We start from the raw sequence: 15,054 nt of genomic DNA, 5'->3' as shown, positions 1-15,054 counted from the left end.
AAGCTTTTAAGCGTATGGAAGTTTGCTACAAAAAAGCGAACATCTGCCGTTGGTAGATGTGCCTTGCTTACTAATGGCAACATGGAGCATTCTGTCCTGCTCTCATTGTTTGCTTTTTGTTTGTGTGTTTTATAAGAGCTATTTCTGTCCAGCGTCTGGACAGCACTGAACAAAGAGCTTGTTGTCTTAGGATCCTTTGAAGAAATATATAAATTAGCAAAAAATCACTAAAAGATGATCTACATCTAACCAGGTAGATGTCTAGACAGATGCTTCAGTTAAAAATCCTGAGCAGATACAAGAAGACTTGCTCCCAGATTTGCCAGCCGCTTTAACCAGTAATGGACTAGTTTCCCTGTCTGTAAAAATGAATCGTGTTCTCCACCTCTGTAAGGCACTTGAGTTTTACTGAAGAAAAGTGATCTTAAAAAAAGCTAATTTAACATAAGCAACATTTCCCGCCCCCCGTATTCCATGTTACAGTGCAATGTGTACAGCCTGGTTAGATATATCATAGAAGTCAGTGTGTTTAACCTTCTTGAAGGCTGTGACTAATTTGCTTTGATAAAGGTGATTTGGTCTTTTCAGAATTATGTCATCATCTCTTAATATTTAATATGTTCAGAAAGGTAACAATCATGTGATTTATATATGTGTCCTGCTTGGTCATCTTGTGAATCAGTATTTTTCTGTCCCTTTGGAACCTCCTTTTTTTTTTTTTTTTTTTTTTTTTTTTTTTCAGATTTGTTTAAAAAAAAAAGTATTATTTCTGGGAGATGCTTACCCTGTTCTTTTAAAATGCAGGCTGTAAGCCGCCTCTATGGATATAAAACTGCTTACTATTCCTGTTCTATCAGTATACTCTATCACTATTTTGGTAATCTATCCTCAAATGGAGAACAAAATAAGGAGTTGAGATATTTTCGCTTTCTACTTTGATATGCAAAAAAATGGGAAACTGCCAAGTATTATACTTACTTCACCTGCTTCAGTATTGGGGTAATAATTTATTTCAGAATAAGCAGCTGACAAACATCTTTTCTATCACTGCTAATCTTAGCTGTCCTCACCGTATATTTCCTCCATACTGTCGTGTTATCATAGTGTCAGCATCTTTTTTTTTTTTTTTTTTTTTTCCTCCTTTGTACATAGTTTTTCATCTGGATAGGCAATACAAAAAGCTAAGAGTTTAAACAGGTAAAACAAAAAAAAATAGTAGGCTCATATATAATATGACAAATATTATTTAAGTGTAAGGAAGTTACAGATGCATTAAAAATTGAAAAAGATTACTTGTTAGTTAAGATATTTACTTTTCAGCTGCTTAGAATTTCCTTCACATATTGCTGTATTAACTGGGTAAAGGAAGAGATTTGAAGGAATTCATTCAATATTGCTAAAATTTTAACAGATAACACTTGGAAAGGCTCAGGCATTATTTTTCAGGTGTCACTTATTTTAGAAGTAAAAAAAAAACATTACTTCTTAAGCATCAGATCTGTTAGTTTAATAACACCTTTCTTACAAAAGCTGTCATTATAAATGCTAAAGTTTAACTTGCGGGTGAGAGCTGAAAGAACGTAAAAACCCCTCCATCTATAAACTAGAATATGTATGGGAAAACTTAATCCAAAAGAATCATCATCTGGGGAGCTGCTCATGTGATTATGTGCCATTGAGGAGGCTGTTGTCTAGCCTGGTTGAGAACAATTCATAGTTTGTTGTGCTAAGTTTTCATGATTGGATAGAGAGCGACATATATAGAACTCAGAAATAGATAACTGCTTATTTGGGAGGACAGGCAGTCCTCCCACTTAAATCATATCATCTGAAAAGCTAAAAAATTTTGATGACTTGTTCTACCTCTCCGCTCTAGTCTGCATATGTTGTTTTCCTCACAGGCTTAGTTCACTGCCTCTTTTTAGAAGCAGTCTTTTGGCTCCTTCTGCCTTGTATAGGATTTTGAAGTCTTAAATGCTGGAAAACTTTCCTCCCCTTCCACCTTAAGCTCTGCCACAATTGAGTGGAGAATTTATTAAATTTCTGTTCTTCCTCTAGGACAACCTTAAGACCTTGTGGATGGAAGACCTCTTGTGCTTCTTCGTTTATGTCAGAATGGCCTAGGCCAATCTGTTGCTGTATGATTCCTGCCACAGAGTATTGGGATTTTGCCACCAGCGCTAGTGGACCATCCAGATGGCTGTAAACCTGCAGAGGAGGTTAGTACAAAATGTGATCCAGGAATTTTTGATGCTTTGATCAGGTCTGTCTGCTTTGGATGTATCTTAGAGCAAAGGGAGCACTTAGAGACTGCACGTATGATACTACTTTGTCATTGCATATTCCATATTTTTGTTTCTTCATGGTGCTGGTGGACCAGTTCAGTTGTCTGCAGCTATTAAACGGATGTCCATAAGAATCCATTTAGATATTAGCACAAGCCTAATTTATTGGTTACTGTGGTTATCTCTGAGTATTGGAAAGTATATTATCCAAGTGGGTAAAGCACCCCATTTTTAGTTCTCCGAAAGTTATCTTTACTCTCTCAGTATGATATCATCTTGAAAAGTGCGATACAGACCAATGAGCCAGAATTCGGATAAGTTTTCCATCCAGCTGAAATAAAAAAGCCTAGTTTTTATCTTCTGTGTTTCTACAGTAAACACGGTTCCCTTAAAGCATCCTTGTCAGACAAGAGACAACTTGTTAAACTACTACTGTGTAGTCACTGTCTGCCCAATGAGGTGTTTAACTACTAAGTTCTTGTCAAGCATTCTCTCTGTGTGCATCTCTCGCTTGCTGTTGCTTTTTGAGCTTGATTGAAAAAATATGGAGAGCCAAAGTTTCACGGGATAGATGAGTAAAGATGTGGTAGGACAAGTCTGTTTCCTTGGGCAGAAAACATTAACCAGTTCAGTTGTATTCAGTGGGTTAAATGTTGTTTTCCGCTTGATATCCTTGGTACTGACATTTTGTGCTTATTTTTTTGCCTTGATTTTTTTTTCTTTCCTGCAAACTTCTTTAGCGCCTTTCATAAGGTTAGTTTTCACAGACAGTTCTGAAGAACTCATTGGGGCCAACTTCGAAGTTCAGGTTCAGTGGGGTAAAAAGAGAAAAGCCTGTTTCAGGTCTAAGTGAATCCTTTGCCAATCAACTTCAAAACATCTTAATCTGGCATGTAGTCTTGAAGTCAGTGCTTAAAAAGTATAACTTGAAAAAGCATCAGTTTAGGGGACAGGGAAAAATATATCCAAAACTACTGCCTAATACTGTTAAATAATAGCAGAGGCTACTCAGAATAAAAAGTTTAGGGTTAAAAAAAAAAGCAATTTTCTTCTTTAATTTCTAGATTTGCTGCTTATGGCCTCTCAAGTTGTAGATCCACTGATATTTCTTTAACTGTAGCCCAGCCACCTCTTCTTTGGTTGTTGACTCTAATGGTGAGTTTAATGACGTAACAGATTTGAGTGGAAATAATTGCTGTTGGAGGGGGATACCTGATTGTTCTACATTTTTTGGTCTGTATCTGCACTGGGAGACTGTTACGGCTGAAAAAAACACAATTGTTCTTGGTTATTTTTCAATTGTATCAGTTCCCTGATTGAGTTTCTTCATTGCTATGTAAATTTTTGCTGGCAAAGCAGAAGGCTGGCATATTGGAATGAGAGAGAAAGTGGAGTAGTGACTACATACGCTGTAGTGTGTTAGTGAATATTTAACCGCGATCTAACCATGTGGTGTAACTTCTCAGACGTATCTACTCTCTCTTGTAAAGACTCTAGTATCTTCAGAAACTCATAGAATCATAGAATGGTTCGGGTTGGAAGGGACCTTCAAAGGTCATCTAGTCCAACCCCCCTGCAAGAAGCAGGGACATCCCCAACTAGATCAGGTTGCTCAGAGCCTCATCCAGCCTGGCCTTGAATGTTTCCAGGGATGGGGTATCCACCACCCCTCTGGGCAACCTGTTCCAGTGTTCTACCACCCTCAGTGTAAAAAATTTCTTCCTAATATCTGATCTAAATCTACCTCCCTCTATTTTAAAACCATTACGCCTTGTCCTATCACAAGAGGCCCTACTGAACAGTCTCTCCCCATCTTTCCTGTAGGGCCCCTTTAGGTACTGGAAGACAACTGTAAGGTCTCCCCGGAGCCTTCTCTTCTCCAGGCTGAATACCCCTAACTCTCTCAGCCTGTCCTCATAGGAGAGGTGCTTCAGCCCTCTGATCGTCTTTGTGGCCCTCCGCTGGGCCCTCTCCAGCTGGCCCATGTCCTTCTTATGTTGGGGGCTCCTGAACAGTAATTTTAAATAAATTGAAGCACAGAATTTTAAAAGATACTTTAAAAGCATTTGATTTAATTTTAATTTTAAAAAGTAATTGCATTACTCAAATGCTGCAGTCACCAATTAAGGTATAGCTGAATTTGCAAAACAATTCCATCATATTCCCTTTTTTAGTATTTTCTGACCCATGAACTTTTTTATGGTGACCTGTTTCTCTCTTGGCTTCTAGTCAGGTATGAATTTTGAATTGTAAAAAAAAAAAAGCTTAATAAATAAAAATAAATAAACAAAAAAGTAAATGAATGAAAGCTTAATAAAGCTACCAGCTTTGTACCTTCAAATATGATGTGTCAAATTGAACACATTAGCTGATTTTCACAAAGTCCTGACAACTTCTGGAAAAAAATTGGCAAAGTAATAAGCACCTTAGTATTCGAAGAAACTTAAGTAAATTAGTGAAGTTTAATATGTATCTGCTGTACCTGATGTTATAGTGATTGTTTTCTCTGTGCAGAAAATTGTTAGCATCAATCTTACAGGTAACTGGGGGAAAAGTGAACTCTTTGAAGAAATAATCTTTCTGCCTTAAATTACATATTGGACTCTTCAAATTTCTCTGGACTGTTGCACAGTGCAGCAAAAAAGAAATTCTAAATTTCATCTTTTCCCTTTCTGATACAATGCCTCTATCTTGATATGAGTATTTTATTTAAATTTGCCAAACCTTTTTCATATTAGGATGAAAACTTGTAAGTTAAGCCAGAAGGAATTTTTTTTTTAATCACTATAAGATGTAAAGTCTTGAAATTTAACATGTGAGTGGATCAGCCATTTTTCTTCTAGATAATTAAGAAATAAAATCCAGAAACATTGGAGAAGCATTTATTACAGAATGCTGAAAATGTAGCATTTTCCTGAGAAAATGACTTTGTTTAAATACTTCCCATGATCTAAGTGAAAACTAATTTTGTTTGTTTTTCTAGCACTTTTTTTCACAAAGGAGCTCAAAACATGATAGGCTTGTTCTTATTTAAAGTACAGGTTTTTTAAGACATTAACAAAACAGGATTGCTGTTTTCTATAGGACTCAACTTATAATTTCCATACTACTACTTTGGATCAAATGGGAACTTGCGTGTCTTTTTTTTTTTTTTATTTTTCGATGAAGTTGAAAGTTAGGAAGAGTGCTCAGTGGTTCTGTTTAATCTTTGGAAATCCAAACTGGAATTTACTGCACAAATGCTGTGTTTAAAGTGACTTGATAGGGCTCCCCAAGAGCTTCTTTAAATTTATATCCACCTGTTTGATGTAGACCTCATTCTTTCTTGTTACATTTTCTCTCATTAATAATGGTATGCTTTTTATAATGGTGTGTCCAGAGTATAGAAGAAAGTTCATTCTGAAAAACTATAAAACCAAGATGTTCTTTGTCACACTTGCCTGGATTTAAATGCAACATACTTTTTGTCGCAATGTTCATACTTTGTATTTTTAAGTTTCAGCAAACTAAGTTTATCTAGTGGATTAGGTTTTTTTTTTTTTTTCTAAATTGTTTGGAAGTACTACTTTAGTGACTATAAAGAGGTTTAAAATATTTAATATATTATTGGAGATGAGTCTGAGAAAAGTCTTCAATGTAGACAGTGTTTAGTTTGTCTGGAAATACTGTCAAATGAGGTCTTGGTTTCTAAATATTTTTATGAGGTTATCTAATTTGGGGGCAGGAGGGAGAGGAAAAAGCTGTTCACAATGAAATTAATAGACTCTATTTCTTGTCCTTTTTTAGTCTTTGTTTTTTATTTCCTATATAGTCTCAGTATTCTGCAATTAAAAGTTATTTTATTCTGCTGACTGACCATATATTGTCTTTTTTTTTTTTGTTTGCCATGAAATTTCTTCCAGTCTTTCATGACTGTTCAGTTGGGCTTTTTGTTTTGTTTGTCTACCCAACCTAGCTTTTTCATGTATTCATATTTCTAGTGACTGTTAATGTAAAAACAGTTTCTTTTTTTTTTTTTTTTTTTTTTTCGCATTAGGACTGGCATATGACCTGGGTGGGTCAAACTGAATTCTTTCTCCACTGCTTGATGGAATATGGAAGCTCTGCCTGCTGATAACTTATAATGAGCTAGGCGCGTGTCCATGGTCAAGTACAATTTCTGTGCTTAGGTCCATCCTTTGTAATTGTCTACTTGTACAGTTACAGAAAGATATATTTGGTGGATAGGTGAATACTGTGTGCTTCAGGTTTTTTGAATTGTATGTATATATGTATATTTCTTATACAAGTGGGGTCTTAAATTCTCCTTCTCCTCCTTCTGTTGTTAAATAGTTTTGGTTCCAGCAGCAACAGAAGATCACTTTTTCATCCTGTCTTTACTTCACCTGTTACCTTCATTTTTGTTTGTGTGGTAGCAACCTAGGAGATGTAGATGTAAGAGAAGTGGGGGAAGAACAGTGCATCTGCTTGCATGGAACAGAATTGATCAGAGCTGCTGCCTGCTTGAGAGTTAAGGATAGGTAGCTTGCTTAAATATCAAAGGGGAAAATGCAGTGAAAAGGAAAAGGAGAGTAGACTTTCATTGTGAGAATGTCCCAAAATGTGAAACTAGCCTTTGCAACAGTTCCAAATAGTCAGTACTGATACTTCTGTAAATTCTTTTGTACTGTCAGTCATCACGAGTGCGGCAGCATATAAAACTCTAGCTCACCTGAAGTCTTAATTCTAGAGTTTAAGCTCTGTCCCTGTGGAAATATCAGTATTGGTGCTGAAGACCAAGATGCCATGGGATCAAAGAAAGTGTCCAGGGCTCTAGTTCTGAAGAAGAGCCATTGCTATATTGGACTGTTTGCAGGCTATTACAGCAATTTTTCTCTTTCAGTTTCTTTTTCCCTTGTCCAGTCTTGCAAGTGATCCCAAGTCCTAAAGCAATTCCAGAACTCTGCTTTATTAGTCTGCCTATTCAGCTTTTAATCTGACAGTTCTTTTCTTGTTTGCCTATGCAAAGTAGAACTCAAAATACACCTTGCCTACTTTAAAAATAGACATTACATGGACAAATTTATGGGCCCTTGAAGAAAATGTTATGATTTTTCTTTTTATACCACGTGTACATTTGCATGGGTTAACAATGGAAATGAAGCATGGTATTTCTCAGGCTTGTGTTATCAGAGATCTCTGGGAAAATAGAATTGAGAAAAACTAAATCTAAAGCCAGGGAATGTAAGTAAAGGGGAACGTGAAGGTTGGATGTGAAGAATCTTATCCTTAGTGCAATACTGTGCATGTTAATTAAATACAAAACATTTGTTAGCAGCAAAAGTTACCTGCTGAGCAGACAACTTTATGATGTGAAAACAAACTTCACATGTGAATGTATGCTTAAGAGCTATATGGCCTGTCTATATAAATACATTTGCTCTCTATGCAGAATTTCTATTTGCGTATGGATATAGCAGAGAGTCAATAATTATCATGAATGTGTCACAAAATTTGACAATGCTAGCTTTTCTTTTTTATCCATATCTGATCAGGCTTTTCTTTCTAGAGAAAGGAAAACATATTCTGATTTTTTTTTTGGAGGGGTGCTAGGTTTTTTTTATGCAGATCCAATATTTTCTTTGTATTTCAAAAAGTGTTTAGCCCTGCAAAACTACTAAGCTACTTTTGGTTAGAATTTTTGTTTCCCTAGGTGTGATGGAGTATGTGTGGTATTTTTAGGTTTTTTTTTTTTGTAAACTATCTGCGGCATTGCTGTGAAAGGAATGGGAAGCAAAACTGGTTAACAAAACCTTTGAATTCTTTACCATTCTTCATTTTACTTGAAATAGTATAATCTACCATGTGTTAAATGGTTGTCATCCTTATTTTGTCAAATTAAATTTCCTGATTCTTTGTCTTCATGTTTAGTCTCATGCTTTATCCTATTCAGCAGTTTTTAACTTTAGATCTGCGTGTATTTGAGTTGTCAGCAAGTTCTCTAGTTACTCTAGCCAGAATTCAGCCAGCTTATCTAGGATAAGCATCCTATGGCCCAGCATGTAACATAATTTTTTCTTTACCTGTATTGTTTTCAAAGCTTTTCTTCTAGAACACTTACAATTTTTAAAATATTTTCCACATCTATTGAAAGGACAGAAAAAAATGTTCCTTGAATGTATTTGGTATTTCTTCAGGTTACTCTTCTGAATATTTTTGTCTACAATAGAAAGTTTTCAGGATTAGAGGTTTCTGCAGTTATTCACATAAGCATGATTGAATCTGTTCACTGCAATGTACCCTATATTTCCAGAAATCTCCTTTATAGTTGTGGTGGTTTAGCCCGGATCACCACACAGTTTTCTTATTCACCCTGCCCCTACCTAGTGGGACAGGGGAGAGAAATTGGGAAGAAAGGAAAACTCGTGGGTTGAGATAAAAACAGTTTACTAAAAATACTAAAAACTACAAAGCTAACAGGATATAAGGATATTAATATATACAAAATATACAAAATGAACAATGTACAATTTCTCACCACCCGATGTCCGAATGACCGACGCAGCCCGTCCTGAGCAGTGATCACAGGAACAACACCGAGCAGCAAGCAAAAAAGGGGGAAGAGCAAGCTAGCAAGGTAGAGGGAACGATGCCAGCAAGCAAGAGAGAAGAAAAGGATGCCAAGGGTGCCCAAACGGATACCCGACAAGAAAAGGAATAACTGAAAATGATGCCCCCTCCCATGGGCAACCCCCACTTATATACTGAGCATGACGTTTATGGCATGGAATACTCTCTTTGGCCAGTTTGGATCAATTATTCTGTCTGTCTTTTGCCCAGCTTCCCGCATCTGCACGTTAACGAGACTTGGAAAGCCAGACAGTGTCCTTGGTCTCATTAACAACAACTCGTACCATCAGAATGTTTTTATCAACATTCTTCACACACCGGCTACTGAGAAGAAAATTAACTCCATCCCTGCTGAAACCAGGACAATAGTCTGTTTTTCTAATTAGCTGACTCTGCTTTTCTTTAATTCAAATTCTTGTCCATTAGTGATTCATTCTTAATGATGACTATTTGCCTGTGTAATTTTCTGCCATCTTTAAAAGTGTTTGAAGAATTAATGAACAATTTTATTCCACTCTAGCTTTTGGCTTTGATACATATCTAAAGAATAATCAGAAGCTTTATGGAGGTTGAATATTTTAGAACATTTGAGACTTAGCTTGCAAGATTTAACAATTTCTCCTAACGTATGAGGAAGGTTTCAAGGTTGTCTTGTAAAAGATTTATTCACTTGATTGTTCATAGTCTGCTTAGGTCTTTGTCTATGAAAAATGTGTAACTTGCTTGGTGATGGTGAATTCTTCTGACCTTTAAGTAATCAAAGATTTCTCCTTGAAACTTGTGATTCTTTAATACTGACGCATGAGTTGCTAGTTTTCTTCTCTTCCAGTGTCTATCTTAATAGCAGAATAGAGAGTAAATTCTAACCCTCTTTGTCTGTGTCCATTAGTGTTTTCTGGTTATTTCCTCAAAATATATCAAAATCAAATGCAACTTAATGTAACTGCTGATGTATCCAGACTGAAGAAAATATAATCTGCAGAAAATTCTACTGAATATTTGATACATCTATATAGAATCATAGAATCATAGAATCACATGGTTGGATGGGACCTATAAGATCATCTAGTCCAACCGTCTTCCCACTACCATTGCTGCCACAGCTACTAAACCATATCCTGTAGCTTCTCATCAAGCCGCCTCTTGAACACTGCCAGGGACGGAGACTCCACCACCTCCCTGGGCAGGCCGTTCCAGTGCCTTACCGCTCTTTGAGAGAAAAAGTTTTTCCTCAAGTCCAATCTAAACCTCCTCTGGTACAACTTGTGGCCATTTCCTCGGGTCCTGCTTGTTGCCTGGAAGAAGAGGCCAAACCCCTGTTCATCACAACCTGCCTTCAGGAAGCTATAGAGTGCAATGAGGTCTCCCCTGAGCCTCCTCTTCTCCAGACTAAACAATCCCAACTCTCTCAGCCGCTCCTCATAAGACTTGTGCTCCAGACCCCTCACCAGCTTTGTTGCCCTTCTCTGGACACGTTCCAGGGCTTCAATGTCTTTCTTGTAGTGAGGGGCCCAAAACTGAACACAATACTCAAGGTGCGGCCTCACCAGTGCCGAATACAGGGGGATGATTACCTCCCTGCTCCTGCTGGCCACACTATTTCTAATGCAGGCCAGGATGCCGTTGGCCCTCTTGGCCACCTGGGCACACTGTCGGCTCATGTTCAGCTGAGCATCAACCAACACCCCCAGGTCCCTTTCCTCTTCACAGTCCTCCAGCCACTCAGCTCCGAGCCTATAGCGCTGCATGGGGTTATTGTGGCCAAAGTGCAGGACCCGACACTTGGCCTTGTTGAACCTCATGCCATTCAGCTCAGCCCAGTGATCCAGCCTATCCAGATCCCTCTGAAGGGCCTCCCTACCCTCAGGCAGATCAACACCACCACCCAACTTGGTGTCATCTGCAAACTTACTGAGGGTACACTCAATCCCCTCGTCTAGGTCATCAATAAAGATATTGAACAAGATGGGCCCAAGTACCGACCCCTGGGGGACACCACTTGTAACAGGCTGCCAGCTGGACTTGACTCCATTAACCACCACCCGCTGGGCACGGCCCCCTAGCCAATTCTTTATCCAAAGAAGGGTATACCTACCCAGTCCACAGGCAGCCAGTTTCCCTAGGAGAATACTGTGAGAGACCGTGTCAAAGGCCTTGCTGAAGTCCAGGTAGACCACATCAACAGCCTTTCCTTCATCCACCAGTCTGGTCACCCAGTCGTAAAAGGAAATGAGGTTGGTCAAGCACGACCTGCCTTTCGTGAACCCGTGCTGGCTGGGCCTGATCCCCTGGATGCCACTCATATGCCGAGTGATCTCACCCAAGATGATTTGCTCCATAACTTTCCCAGGTACTGAGGTCAGGCTGACAGGCCTGTAGTTCCCCGGATCCTCCTTACGGCCCTTCTTGTAGATGGGAGTCACATCGGCAAGCCTCCAGTCCTCCGGGACCTCCCCAGATAACCAGGACTGCTGGTAGATGGCCGAGAGCGGCTCGGCAATCACCCCCGCCAACTCCCTTAGCACCCTAGGATGGAGCCCGTCCGGTCCCATGGACTTGTGGCAGTCCAGATGGAGAAGGAGCTCTCTAACTGTCTCCACCTGTACCACAGGGGGTGTACTCGGCCTGGCATCCCAGACTTCCAGATTAGGGCATAAAGTGCCCTGAGGATAACTGATCTGCCTATTAAAGGCAGAAGTAAAGAAGGCGTTGAGGACCTCAGCCTTCTCCTTATCCTCAGTGATCACATTCCCCGCTGCATCAAGTAAAGGGTGTAAATGCTCCTTATTTCTTCTCTTACCACTGATATATTTGTAAAAGGATTTCTTGTTCTCTTTTACTGCAGTGGCCAATCTGAGTTCATGCTGAGCTTTTGCCTTCCTAACTTCCTCCCTGCATACCTTAGAAACTTCTTTGTAATCTCCCCAAGTAGCCTGTCCCTTCTTCCAGAGGACATAGACTCTCTTTTTCTTCCGGAGCCTCAACAATAGTTCCCGGTTCATCCACACCGGTCTTCTTCCCCTATGGCTCGCCTTACAGCATTCAGGAACAGCCTGTTCTTGTGCCTTTAAGATCTCCATCTTGAGGAGCGTCCAGGCTTCCTGGACCCCTTTACCCTTAAGGAGCGACTCCCAAGGGACCCTCGCAACAAGCGTCCTGAACAAGTCAAAGTCCGAAGAGTGATCTATTGATAAGGATAGTATTCATTTTATAGAATCATAGAATGGTTGGGGTTGGAAGGACCTTCAGAGGTCATCTAGTCCAACCCCACTGCGAGGAGCAGGGACATCTCCAACCAGATCAGGTTGCTCAGAGCCCCGTCCAACCTGGCCTTGAGTGTTTCCAGGGATGGGGCATCCACCATCTCTCTGGGCAACCTGTTCCAGTGTTCCACCACCCTCAGTGTAAAAAATTCCTTCCTTATATCAAGTATGGATCTTCTTCCTTCTATTTTAAAACCATTACCCCTTGTCCTATCACAACAGACTCTGCTGAAGAGTTTCTCCCCGTCTTTCTTGTAGGGCCCCCTTAGGTACTGGAAGACAACTGTAAGGTCTCACCAGAGCTTTTTCTTCTCCAGACTGAACAACCCCAACTCTCTCAGCCTGTCCTCATAGGAGAGGTGCTTCAGCCCTCTGATCATCTTTGTGGCCCTCCTCTGGACTCGCTCCAACAGGTCCATGTCCTTCTTATGTTGGGGGCTCCAGAGCTGGACGCAGTACTCCAGATGGAGTCTCTCGAGAGCAGAGTAGAGGGGGAGAATCACCTCCCTCAACCTGCTGACCACACTTCTTTTGATGCAGCCCAGGATGCGGTTGGCTTTCTAGGCTGCAAGAACACATTGCCAGCTCATGTTGAGCTTCTCATCCACCAGCACTCCCAAATCCTCCTCAGGGCTGCTCTCAGTCCATTCTCCACCTGGTCTATATTTCAGTCTCTGCTGGTAAAAACTGAATTTGCAGTTTGACATTTTAATGTAGAACTTCTAAAAAATTTTGGAAGTAAATTTTATTTCATGGTCTATGCAGAAACATTATAAAGGAAGATGGAAAATATGAGCATTGAGAATATAAAATGGTTTACTGTATTTTTACTTCCACATAGTCTAATCTAGTGCATATGATTTCTTAAAAAAGAAGATAACTCACAATAGTAAATCAATTTTTTTTTCAATAGGAATTTTAACTTTAAGAAAAACCCTGTCAGCTAGCCTGTTCTACTTATAGCTCATCTTGCACCTGTCAGATGATTTTTAAATAGTCCTTGGAACGTGTGACTTCTTGATTATTAGAAATTCTTGACTACTTGTATGCATTTGGTCTTAGTGAACATACACCTTGTAAGGGCAAGTGATGCTTCTTTTGGCTAGCCGCCTTCATGCTGTGTTACATCATGTCACGTGTTGAAGTTACTTAATTTTAAGTATATGTTTCTTCTGAGTAATGATGAACTTGTAAGGTCTGTAACTTGCATGACAGCATTGTTTTTCCTGAGGAAATTGAGGTCTTCACCTAGAACACCTGTACTGATGTGACCTGGATTTTCATCTTCCATTCCTGTAGTGTTGGAGTTGATGGAAGACCAGCTAGCACAGCTCTTCAGAGATTTATTGAAGACTGGAGTCAATTTATAGCTCTGGGATGCTGATTGGCTGGAGTGTTGCTGTAGTGAGAAAGTTAAGTGCTAGGTCACCAAATGTGAATCTTCCAAAAACAAAAAAACAAAGAAAATCCCATCTCAAGCCTCTGTGAAGGGTAGCAGAAGGCTCAAATAGATCTTACAATAATTCATGCCTGAAGACATATCAGTATGTCAGGGATTTATGAGCTTGGTGCGTTGTTAGCACTGACTTTAAAATCCTCTCCTGATGCTAATACAAAAGCTTTTCACTCATTAGTTGCTCATTGTCTTGTCATTGCTCAGTGATACTCACTGATGAAAATACTGTATGTATTCTCTAGCTGGCTGTTACTCGAAGTCAAGCACACTCGGTAGCCCTCCCAGAGCGTGTATGTGAAGTAGCTATGGCTTTGAAGAGGAATGTTCGCTCTCTGTCAGCATCTGAGGTGTCAGTAGGCCAATTTAAGACAGTAGTTGTTTAAGGAAAAGAAATAACTGTCTATTAGCTTGTAAATCTGCTTTCCTATAAGAACTGCCTATTCCGAAGCTGTTAGGAGAGGCAATACCTGGTGTTCAATGTAAGAAGGAAAAGATTTGAGTAACGGTGGTTTGACCTTACCTGCCAGTACTGTAATACCCAATAACTGAATACCTATGTGAGAACTTACTGCTATTAGCTTCAAGGTACTATATATCTGTGTATTAATTTTGTTATGTGTTGTAATTAAATTGAACTAATTATATACTCCTAATATTTGAAACAGTACTATAAGAAGATGTATAGGTTTTTTGTATTGGATTGGCAATATTAAGTGATGTGTACTAACTGTTCACTGGGCATAAAAGAACTACATTTTAAATCTCAAAGCAGGTGGGAATGGAAATGTCTGAAGGATCCCTGAATAAATCTGTCTATTTTTTAGATAATTTTCATTCAACCTGGAAAGCAGACAGAAAAGTGAAAATGCTGCCTCAGTCATTTGAAAGTTACTTTAAAGTAATGGAATAGGAGTCTAGTGAATCTCAGCTGTTTATATGACAGCAGTAGTCTTTGTACTTTTATTGTATTCTTGATTTCCAAATTTTAGCTATCCTCTTGAGCTCTTATAATATTTACAGTGATTCTGATAGGGAATATTCTGTTTCCCTTTTGGATCAATTTATTCTTTTTCTTGTATATCAAAAATTTGTTGTAAAAAAGAATGTAAATCCAATATCTGTGGATTAAATTGGCTTTGCAGTTTTATTATTTGATTAAAATATTATTCATCTAGTCCTTTGAAACTTTGCCCATTGCAGTTTCTTCCTGCAAGTGAGATAGGGCTTTCTTAAAGTTTGTCTGAAAAGTGTTGGTTGCAACTGGGGAAAAGAAGTGACTTCAGAAAGCCTTTTGAAGACTTTCATTTGAGGAGTTCTGTAAATAGTATTTTATTTTATTCTCAAAAACAATCTTTTGGGAGAATTTGGCATTAGGGGAATCTGAGTGTGGACATAATTTCCTTGTCTCTGTTGCAATTAATTTTCACATATTTAATCTTTC

The 15,054-nt window shown here is 38.9% G+C and overlaps 1 protein-coding gene and 1 long non-coding RNA gene across 2 annotated transcripts in view; one reads left to right on the top strand and one right to left on the bottom strand.

Annotated features, from left to right (window-relative positions):
• The window catches only part of LOC147601726 (uncharacterized), a 284,880-nt gene that overhangs the window by 83,354 nt on the left and 186,472 nt on the right, over positions 1-15,054 (bottom strand). The window lies entirely within an intron of this gene.
• The window catches only part of GALNT1 (polypeptide N-acetylgalactosaminyltransferase 1), a 99,473-nt gene that overhangs the window by 25,910 nt on the left and 58,509 nt on the right, over positions 1-15,054 (top strand). The window contains exon 2 of the mRNA XM_086740440.1: positions 2,059-2,219. The gene's annotated coding sequence lies outside the window, so the exon portion shown is untranslated. The remainder of the gene's footprint in view (positions 1-2,058; positions 2,220-15,054) is intronic.

The sequence above is a fragment of the Chlamydotis macqueenii genome, chromosome 2 (assembly GCF_036417535.1).
Source record: "Chlamydotis macqueenii isolate bChlMac1 chromosome 2, bChlMac1.mat, whole genome shotgun sequence".
Lineage (NCBI taxonomy): Eukaryota > Metazoa > Chordata > Aves > Otidiformes > Otididae > Chlamydotis > Chlamydotis macqueenii.
Note: the sequence above shows the minus strand (reverse complement) of the source record. Positions and strands in the feature narration are given on the sequence as shown.